The sequence below is a fragment of the Tupaia chinensis genome, unplaced genomic scaffold (assembly GCF_000334495.1).
Source record: "Tupaia chinensis unplaced genomic scaffold, TupChi_1.0 Scaffold000578_2, whole genome shotgun sequence".
Classification (NCBI taxonomy): Eukaryota; Metazoa; Chordata; class Mammalia; order Scandentia; family Tupaiidae; genus Tupaia; species Tupaia belangeri.
The window spans coordinates 4,755,624-4,766,900 of NW_006160094.1; positions in this window are offsets into that span (position 1 = coordinate 4,755,624).

The following is an 11,277-nucleotide window of genomic DNA, read 5'->3' on the forward strand; positions in this document are numbered from 1 at the left end:
AAGTAGAAATGGAATATTATGGATGATAACATGCATGATTAAGCCACTATGCAGTTTATTCTAGATGGGAAACCACATTTAGTATGTTGTGATGATGCTCAGGGAATCTATGTAAATTAATAAAAAAAAATTTTTCAGAAGAAAAAAAAGCATTAAAAATACCTATTTGATGACTGCAGTAACCTATATAGCCCTAGCTAGGTGCTACTTTATAGTATGTTCATTCTGTTCACTGAGGTTTATGCCTAAAGTCAGACTTGAGTTCATGGATATGTATATATCAGCTGTGCTTGCTATTGAAAATATTTAGATTTATTAAGATGCTTAGTGAAACAATAAAATGGGGGAGGCATAGAAAGCAACAATAGACACCAGACACAGTGTGGGAAGAGAGTGGGAGATGGCAGAGGATAAGAGATAGGGAATCGAGGATGTGGGGAAAAAGGCAAAACATACAAGAAACAAGAAATGGAAAATTATTTGTTGACAATAACAAAATGTTGATGTGCTTGATTGAGCTAATATGCAGTGTATTCTGAATGGCAAAATCTCATTTTACATGCTATAATGATGTCCAGTGAATGAATATAAATAAAAAAAAAAATTTAATTAAAAAAAATTTTTAAAAAAAATTGCTATAGGGCACATGTGCTTACCAGAGAAAGAGATAGATGCAGAGAGGGGGAGAAAGTGAGAAACCAACCCAACAGGTCTGGAACTTGAACTATGGTTAGCCATGTGGGAATCCAGTGCCTTAATTAACCACATCACCTGCTGGCCCCCAAAGCATTTTTTAGTACAGTATTGTTTACCATTCAGAGATCCAGTTTGCCCTGTGTTTAACTTATATAATGAAATTTGAGATATTTCTTTCTAGGGCCAGTAGGTGGCATGATGGTTAAGGTGCTGGACTCCCACATGGCCAGCTACATTTCGAGTCCCAGACCTGGTGGCCTCAAACTCAACCTGGACACATGTGTATGTGTGTGTGTGCGTGCATGCCCAAAATCCCAAGAGGAGAAGGGATTGCTGTGTGGCCATCCCCTGGGAGGTTCTCTCTGGTGAGCATATGTTCCCTAAGAGCAAAAATCAATCTCTCTCAAAAAAAAAGATTTTATTTTCAGGACTAGTTTCTTCATACATATACACACATACTTCCATCAAGGGTGGAAAAAAGAATTAAAGGAGAAAACTAACCTTGTGCTTTGTTATACTAGCTTGTATTTTCTCAAATAAAATGAGCTCTTGCTACTTCTAAGTCTTAATTTTGGTTTTTAAAAATAATTATTTATTTAATTCCATTTGTTGTTATTATTATTTAATTTGACTAGAGAGATACAAAGAAAGAAAGGGAAAGCAAGCAAGCAAGCTGCCTGGTCCAGGACTCAAACCACGGTCGGCCATGTGGGAGTCCAGTGCATGACCCACCACACCACCTGCCAGCCCCATCAGTCTTAATTTTCAAGAGAAGGTTTTTGTTTTTTGTTTTCAGATATTTTTATTTATTAAAAAATATTTTGAAGGGCCAGTAGGCGCCGTAATGGTTAAGGCACATGTTGTGGACCATGGTTCAAGTCCCCAACCCAGTGGTTTGAAAATGATGCCAAGCATGTGTGCATGCCCAAAATCCCAGGAGGAGAATGGACGAGAAGGGATTGGCGTTGCCATCCTCCCTTGAGGGGTGATTTCTCACTTTCCCTCTCACTATCTTTGGCGAGGGCACATGCCCTATGGAAAAACGAAAATAAAAACTTTAAATAAAACATTTTTTTTGAAAAAACAACGAAAGGTTGAGCGACCAGGAGTTACTTGGCCTGCACAGGTGTGCCCCCCACGCACTCCACACTTGCCCTCTGTTCTTTTAATTCAGCCCTTTACCTTCCGTGGGTGGTAACTAGTGGGCAAGGTTATTGGAGACCCCTGTTCCGTCCTCCCATGGAGATCTCTCCCAGGATTCTGGATCGGGAGCTCATGGCGCGGTCCGGATGACACAGGTGCAGAAACGCAGAGACAGGCCTGCTCACCTGCCCCAGCGCACAGGGAAGGCGGGGCATCGTAAAATACAGATGGTATCTTTTTACCTTTCAAGTATTAGTTAGCTTTTTAATACAGGTAAGATATAGTCGAGGTTAAAAATTCAAAAGATGCAGCTGGTGTGTAGTGAAAAGGAGTCTCCTGCCCCTGACTCCAAGCCACCTGTGTGCCCTCCTGAGAAAGGACAGCCACCGTTAGGAGTTTCTTTTTTGTGAAAGAGGTAAGTTTAATTGATTGGCCATGCCACCCGTTTCCTTAAATTGTCTCACCTTAGGGGCTGTGTCATGTGGATTTCTTCTCTCCTTTTTCCCCCCTTTTATTTATTTACTTATCTTTGTGATGTGGACTTTCTACCCCCAAAAAAGGAATGATCAAGCAGGCGTCAGCATGTTCACTCACTCCATCAAGTCAGACCATCGCTGAGGGTTCACCTAGCAGAGGGCCGTGCGCCGGGCCGGGCCATGGCAGCACTGACCTTGCAGGGCCTCCAGGAGCTTTCTTCAACTGCACACCGAGTGCTTTTCTTTTCTTTTTTTTTTTTAGAATTATTTAATTTGGGGGTCAGCAGGTGACATGGTGGTTAAAGGTGCTGGACTCCCACATGGTTAACCATGGTTCAAGTCCCAGACCTGGAGGCTTGCTTTTTTTTTTTTCAGTTTAAACATTTTTAAAAATTATTTATTATTATCATAATATTGCTTATATTACATTGAATTGCATATAACTTTAGTGTATTCCATTGCTTTTTCAAAAGGGAATGCCATGCATGTCAGTCAATACAGAGACATTAATCTCCCCACTTCATCATTCAACATCCTTTCATTGTTTTTCCCAATCATTATTATTATTATTCCAATTTTTTTTAAACAGTCAATCACTATTTCTCATTTTGCTTGTAAAAAGACTTTGCTCATCATGAAATACTTCTCAGACCAATCCAGTTGAGAATACTATACATGTCATCATCAGCAGGTAATAAGCCGTATCTGTTTCCCACTAACGTCCTGCCCCTCTATTGTTTTCTTACTTTCTTTCTCTATCCTCTTTACCCCCCTCATTCCATACTGTCTTATTCTCCTTAAGTATTTTTAAATTATTTTATTTATTCATTTATTTATTTTAATTTGACCAGAGAGAGACACAGAGAGAGAAAGAGGGCAAGTGAGAAAGCAAGTCACCAGGTCCAGGACTCGAACCACAGTTGGCCATGTGGGAGTGTCCAGCACCTTAACCTCCACGCCACCTGCTGGTCCCTCAAGTATTTTCACTGCGTTTATGTCCTCCAATATTTCGTTCTCTACGGTAGAGTGCAGATGGTATATATTAAGTGGATACATACAATATCTTTCTTTCGTAGCCTGGCTTCACTCACCATTAGATCCTTCCTCCATATCTGGCCAATTTCTATCAAATGCCAGGGTCTTGTTATTTTTTATGGCTGAGTAGTATTCCATAGAGTATATATGCCACACGTTTCCAATCCATCCATTGGTTTGTGGACATTTAGGTTGATTCCATGTCTTGGCAATTGTGAATAATGCTGCAATAAACATTGATGTGCGTGTGGGGGGTGGGAGTTCGTCTTAAAGTCCCACGAGACCAACCTGAATTCCAGAAAGGAGCAGGGGTGGGGATGCGTGAAGGACCCGGGTGAGAGGACCTGCAGCCGCAGGCTGCCTGGTGTCTGGAACTGCTGGCCAGCTCGATCTGGTTTGCAGGTGGGGTGTGTGGGGGGGTGTGAGTTTGTCTTAAAGTTCCACGAGACCAACCTGAAGTCCAGAGAGGAGCAGGGGTGGAGATGCACAAAGGACCTGGGTGGGAGGGCCTGCAGCTGCAGGCTGCCTAGTCGGAACTCGAGGCTTGCTTTCTAACTCCCTCTCTCTCTGATCAAACTGGAAGAAAATAATTAAAATAAAATAAAATAATTCTTTGTTTTATTTTTTAATTTGACCAGAGGAGGACAGAGAGAGGGAAAGTGAGAAAGCAAGCTGCCAGGTCCAGGATTCGAGCCACGGTCAGCCACGTGGAGTCCAGTGCCTCAATCACCATGCCACCCGCCAGCCCCACGTACTTTTGTGGGTGCTGTGCCATGCAGTTGTGGTCAGAAATATCAGTCAGACACAGCACGGGACTTGGCACATTTAATTTTTTCTTTTTCTAATTTGCCAGAGGGTGCTTGGGCTCAGCAGGGAGAGAAGGAAGGCACCTCCCAGTGCGGAAGTCACTCCACAATCCCTTCTTTTCCATTTCTCCATCCCGTCTGGATTTGGGGAATGCACACACGCGCACCAGGATGTTTTTTCAAATCCATCAGAGCCAAGACTTGAACCTGGCAGTCAGTCGTGTGGGATCCAGCTGCCTTAACTACCAGGCCATGAGCCAGCCCTGCGTTTAGTTTTTAAGACGATCTAACAAGTGTTGGTGTTTTTAATCATCTCCATCTTGCAAATGAGGAAGCAAGTGTGGAGAGTAACATGCCCTGCCAGAGCTCGGGACGAGAGCTGAACTGCGGCACAGGGGTCTGTCCTGGGGGCGCTCACCAGCCTGGACCAAAGGCAGGAAAGTGGCTAAGCCGTTTTAATCGCTTACAGTTGGTCACTTCGGGTGGTTAGGACAGAGTGAAAAATGAGGCCAAGGTCGGAGCTTTGTGGGCCACTAGGTCATGGTCGTGGGGCGTTTTAGTTCCTTTTTTTTTTTTTTTTTTTTAATTTTTTTGCCATAGGGCATGGGTGCTTGCCGGAGAGAAAGACAATGACAGGAAAAATGAAAAATCGACTCCCATGGCATGGCCATGCCATAATCCCTTCGCCATTCTCCTGGGGGTCGGACACGCACACATGCGCCTGGTGTGATTTTTTTTTTTTTAATTTTGAAAATTTATTTTGAAACCCTGGGAAATATATTGTCTCAAACACATAGAACAAACAATGCACTATAGAAAAATACAAAAAAAAAAATGAAGAACAAAATCGGTTACAGGCTTTCAGAGCCATTTATGAACATTACAGAATGGGGGGGAGGGTGGCATTCTTATTTCAATTGTGATTTACAGTAAATGCCATTTATTTATTATCATAATCTTGTTTATATTACATTGGATTGCATATAACTTTACAGTGTATTCCATTGCTTTTTCAAAAGGGAATGCCATGCATGTCAGTCAATACAGAGACATTAATCTCCCCACTTCATCATTCAAGATCTTTTCAATGTTTTTCCCAATCATTATTATTATTATTCCAATTTATTTTCCACTTATTTTTTTAAACAGTCAATCACTACTTCTCATTTTGCTTGTAAAGAGACTTTACCCATCATGAAATACTTCTCAGACCAGTCCAGTTGGGAATACTATACATGTCATCACCAACAGGTAGTAAGCCGTATCTGTTTCCCACTGACATCCTGCCTCTCTATTGTTCTCTTGCTTTCTTTCTCTATCCTCTTCTTTTCACCCCCCTTCCACAGTGTCTTATCCTCGTTAAGTATTTTCACTGCTTTTATGTCCTCCAATATTTCGCTCTCTACCATAGAGTGCAGATAATTACTATAAAGTGGATACGCCTGGTGTGATTCTGATACTACCGTGTCCAGGGCTCGAACTGGGTCAGCCATGTTGGAGTACAATGCCTTAACCACCACGCTACCTCTTGGTCCTGGTATTTTAGTTCTTATTGTAACCCGTTACCAGATCGTTCGCCTCGGCGTCGGGGGAACATTCTCCTATCGCTAGAGAAGCTGGCCATTCTGCAGAGTAAGTGTGTCGCTGCCTGTGGGACAGCAGTGACATTTCACCTTTGAAGGAATGCGCTGTCCCCTGTGGCTCAGTAGAGGCCAAGATCTGCATCTGTGTGTGAGGACACCGACAGCATCTGGTGATCGCCGAGAAGCTAGTGACACAGCAGTGACAGTGACGGTGTATGCCTTCGAACAATTACATTAAGGGGTGTTTGTTATGTGAAATTATGAATAATAAGAGAATGATAAATTTTAATATTTTTTATAGGAAAACTTGTTTGCTTATTAAGCTTTTTTTTAAAGAGATTTTTGCTTGAGGGTGTGTACACTCATGAGACAGGAAGCGAAAAATCACTCTCCAGGTGGATGGCCATGCCGCAATCCCTTCTCTATTCTTTAGAGATTTGGGGCACACACGCACATGTGCCACCAGGTCTGGGACTTGAACTGTGGTCAACTATGTGGGAATCCAACGATGTAACTATTAGGCTATCTGCTGATCCCTTATTTGACTTATTTTATTGTCTATACAGTGAATAAAATTATTTGATAGGTTCGATCATTGTAGAGTCACAACACTGACTTTAAAGTATGTCTTTGTTCCTGTTGGCTCACTTCAAGCCCCTGCCGCCCAGCGGAAGGAGCGCCTGCAGTGGAACGGCAGCTACATCTGGCGGGGTGGCTCCGCACGGGGAAACTGGCTTTACAGAGACCCCCATGGCTGCCTTTGCTGACATCCCGTGGTCACACAAAGCGTCACGGCGAGTTTGGTGTGTGTGTGACTTCACAGGAGCATGATTGACAGACCGTAAAATTCACCTATGTTCTCCTCTAGGGCCCTTGGGTTTGTACACACACGCGCCCAGTGTGATTTTCAAGCCACCATGAGTTGGCCGTGTGGGGTCCAGGCCTTCCCGTCCACCACCTGCTGGCCCTCTTTTTCTACATTTAAAATGGCCGGCCATTTCTCCTAGAGACTCACCTTAAAGGGCTGCACGCCTTTAGGCGTCCTAACACGTTACCCAAATAGAGTAATTGATGGGACATCCGGCCGTTAAATACTACATTTTTAAAGATTTTTACCATACTCAGCAGAGACAGAAGGAAAGTAAGAAACCACCTCCAGGGTGGATGGTCATGCTGCAGTCCCTTCCCCGCCATTCTCCTCCCGGGATCTTGGGTGCGCGCGCGCACACACACACAATTTTAACAGAGTACATAAGAATAGTACATACTGACAATGTTTCTAAGACATGTTTGAAGAAAAATGAAAATTATAGAATACGAAAGTATGACCCCAGTCATTTTCGAAAACTTCAGATACACATTTATCTATATATCTATCTGTATTTTATATGAGAGAGAGGGCCAGGGAGAGACAAGAGATAGCTATTTCTTTTCCAAAAAATTGTTTAATTTTATTCATCATCATTTTATTTTTTTTTTTAATTTGAGAGGGAAAATGAGAAAGCAAGCTGCCAGGTCCAGGCCTCAAACCATAGTCAGCTATGTGGGAGTCCAGCACCTTGCCACTACACTGCCTGCTGGCCCCTCAAGATAGGTATTTCTGACATGGTCTCACTGTGTGCTGATCCTCCGACGGGCCTCCCGTCAGCTAGGACCACAGGCCTGTGCAGCCATGCCCAGTGTGCTCGGGACACAAACCCGTGCCTCCAAGTGGTTTTCAGCCTCCCATAGGGTGGTGCTTGCCTGCGTGCCACCACGGCTGGGCCTGCATATTCACGTGCAGACAATGGCCTGGGGCTGGGGCAGCCGTGGCGGGCCAGCAGGGACGTACACAACTGCAGTGCGCGGCCCGCATGGCCAGGCCCTGGGTTTGCCTCCCGGAGTCTCCCAACACGTGCGGGGCAGACACTGCTGTGATCCTGGCTGACCTGGTGGTGCTCGCTCTTCAAGAAATACCAGTAGGGACCAGCAGGTGGTGCAGTGGCTACGTGGCTGGACTCCCATGCAGTCCACTGCTGTTTGCCGGACTCATGGCTTAAAACATGCACGGTGCATGTGCGTCCATGCTCGGGGTCCTGAGAGGAGAATGGAGAAGGGATTGTGGCATGGCCATCCCCTCTGGGGGTGATTTCTCACTTTCTGTCTCTCTGTCTCTGTCTCTCCAGTGAGCACACGTACCCTATGACAAAAATCTCTCTTAAAAAAATTAATAAAATGAATAAAACTCACTCCAGGCGCATGTGTGTGTGTGCCCAAAATCCTGAGAGGAAAATAGAGAAGGGATTGCAGCGTGGCCGTCCCCCCTGGGGAGGGGGATTTCTTGCTTTCTCTCTCTCTCAGTGAGGGCACACACCCTATAGCAAACATCTCTCCAAATATATATATATATATATATAAACTTTAAGAAAAAAGAAGAGAGTGGTCTGAGCTTAACCTCTAGGAGGCGCTCCATCCGTCAGGCACTGGGATGTCTACCCCCATTCTCCACAGGCCACCCGTGGGAATAAAAGGCAATCTGGGAGCAGGTGGGAGCAGTGCCTTGGGGTGAGGGAGGGTGACGGTGGCATCCCTATTGGGACACCTGCCTTGGCCGGGCTGGGTGGAGAAGCTGGGCCTAGGCTGAGCTGAGGACTGCAGAGGAGAGAACAAGCCACCTGAGAAGAAAGCCATCTTCCCCCAGTGAGACCCTCAGGGCAGGGGGGCGAGCTCACACACATCACCGGGATGCTGGGGAGGGAGAGGGTCCTGAGAGCTGGGCTGGGAGCAGAGGGGCCGGCTGCCTCGGTGCTGCTGGGGAACCCGTCACCCACACGGGGCGGTGACACCTGGAACCAGGCCAGCTTAACCCTGAGCACCTGTGACTCTCAGCACAGCACACAGAGAATGTCTGTGCTCCGGGAGTAAAAACTGACCAAATAGAAAAGGTTGACAGGGCCGGCCCCACGGCCTGACAGTTAAGGGAGCCAGATTCCATACGGCCAGCCGTGTTGTTCAGATCCTGGCCCTCTGGCTTGACAGACTGTCCATGCACTTGCACACGCATGCGCTTAAAGCCCGACAGCACGGGCACTCGAAGGAGGGGCGTGCCACAGTCGCCTGCCGGAGAGCACCCCCCCCCTTTCTCCTGGTCTCTCTGGCAGGTGCCAGAGTGAGCGTGGCCTCTGGCAGGAAAAAAAAAAAAAAAAAAAAAAGAAAAGAAAAAGATTGATATATTTGACTACATTCAAATTAAGAGCTTATTTTTTAGTGAAAACGTAAAACGATTCTTGTATTTCTGTGATATTATACCCGTAATTAGGAGTGATATCCAGAGCCAGTAGGTGGCATGGTGACTAAGGTGCTGGACTCCCATGGGGTTGACCACAGTTCTAGTCCAGGACCCAGTGGCTTGGAACTCACACCAGGCGCATGTGTGTGCCCGAAGTCCTGAGAGAATGGAGGAGAAGGGATTGTGGCGTGGCCATCCCCCCAGAGGGGTCATTCTCACTTTCCGCTCCTCTGTCTCTCCCGCAAGTGCACGTGCCTTATAGCAAAAATCTCTAAAATAGAAAAGTAAGATCCATGATTTTCCATTTTGTCCTGCGAATGTGAATGGTGATGTCTTTGCCTGGATTAACGTGCACTGTATTCATGCTGGGAAAATTCATTCCATTTGCTATAAAGTGATTAAATGTTAAAAAAGAAAGATAAAATATAAGTAAAAAAGTAATATCCAAAATACACAAAGAAAGCCTAATTGTTTTTTCCCTTTTTGGGGGGAGAGGTTTTTGCTAGAGGGTACTTGTGCTCACCAGAAAGACAGAAAGCGAGAAATCACCCCCCAGGGGAGATGGCCATGCCACAATCCCTTCTCCTCCATTCTCCTCTCGGGATCTTGGGCACGCACGCCCATGCGCCCGGCGTAAGTTTAAGCCACTGGGTCCTACATGGGAGTCCAGCGACATAGCCATTACACTAACTGCTGGTCCCAGAAAGCCTAAAAATTTTTTAGAGAGATGTTTTTGCTATAGGGGTGTGCTCTTGCTAGAAAGAGAGAAAGCAAGAAATTACTCCCTAGGGGGGATGGCCACACTGCAATCCTGTCTCCTCCAGTCTCCTCTCAGGATTTTGGGCACGCATGCACATGCACCCTGGTAAGTTTCAAACCACTGGGTCCAGGAATTGAACTGCAGTAGGAGAAGTGGGAGTCCAACGCCTTAACCAGTATGCCACCTGCTGGTCTCAAGAAAGCTTACGTATTGAAGAGAAGCTTAACCTAAAGAAAAATTAGCAAAAGGCAGGAGGAAGTATTTTATGGAAGAGGAAATCTGTGTGGCAGGTGAGCACATGAGAAGCCGCCGTCTGTCTTCAGAAATCAAGGAGACGCCATTCCGCGCAGCTGGGTAGGAAACTGGAGGGCAGGCGGATGTGGGACACGATGATGGAGCGACAGGGACCAGCGTCTCCGCAGCCCTTGGGGCTGAGGGAACAGCGTACAGAAGGGTGATTCTCAGCAGCGCAGAACAGGGACCCCCGGGGAAAAGCCTGCAGGGTTGGGCGAGCTCCGCAGCCGGCAGAGCGCGCAGTCTGGAAGGAGCTGGCGGCGGCGCAGGGCCAGGACCACCAGCCCCGCAGCCTGGCTCAGCCGGGGATGGGCCACGGCCAGGTCCCCGGGATTCTGAGGTGCTCCCGAGGCTGAGCGGAGTGCTGGACGCCACTGCGCAACAACTGCCAACCGAGTGGCCTCAGACCACAGTGACCTCGCAGTCCCTATGCACCAGGAACCAAGGCCTCGCCTCCCCACCCAGTCCAACACCCAACGGCTTGAAAAACACGCCAGGCACAGTCTACCAGAGGAGACTGGAGGAGAAGGGGTTGCAGCATAGCCATCACCCCGGGGGGATTTCTCACTTTCTTTGTCTCTGTCTCTCCACTGAATGGCAAAAACCTAAAGAAAAAAAATAAAAATAAAATGAAAACAAAGCAGGGGTCAGCAGGTGGTGTGGGAGTTAAGGTCCTGGACTCCCATGTGGTCAACTGCAGTTCTAGTCCCAGACCTGGGGGCTTGAAAATCATGAAGGGTACGTGTGTGCGCCCCCAATCCCAGGAAGAGAATGGAGGAGAGGGGATTACTGCCTGGCTGTCGCCTGGGGCGGGGGATCAAGCTCTCTCTGACTGGTGCACACAGAAGTGAGAAATCACCCCCCAGGGGGTTGGCCTCCCCTCAACCCCTTCTCCCCCTCTCCTCTCGGATCTTGGGCACGCAGACACGGCTCCTGTCGCAGCCTCTGCCTCTGGGACAGACCTCAGTCAGCCACGTGGGAGTCCAGTGCCGAGAGCGCTCTGCGTCTGCTGGTGCGCTCTGCGTCTGCTGGTGCCGCGGTTCTAACATGTGTTGTAAAGGTGCGTGTGTTTACAACGGCAGCCCGCATTGTCTTTGATGCTGAACGCTGTGGGCCGCGGGAGGAAGACCGAACAGAGAGAGCGGATGAGGTGCTCAGAGTCCTTCCATCCCGCCTTCCTCCAGAAACCTTGTCCTGCTAGGTTCACTTTCACGCT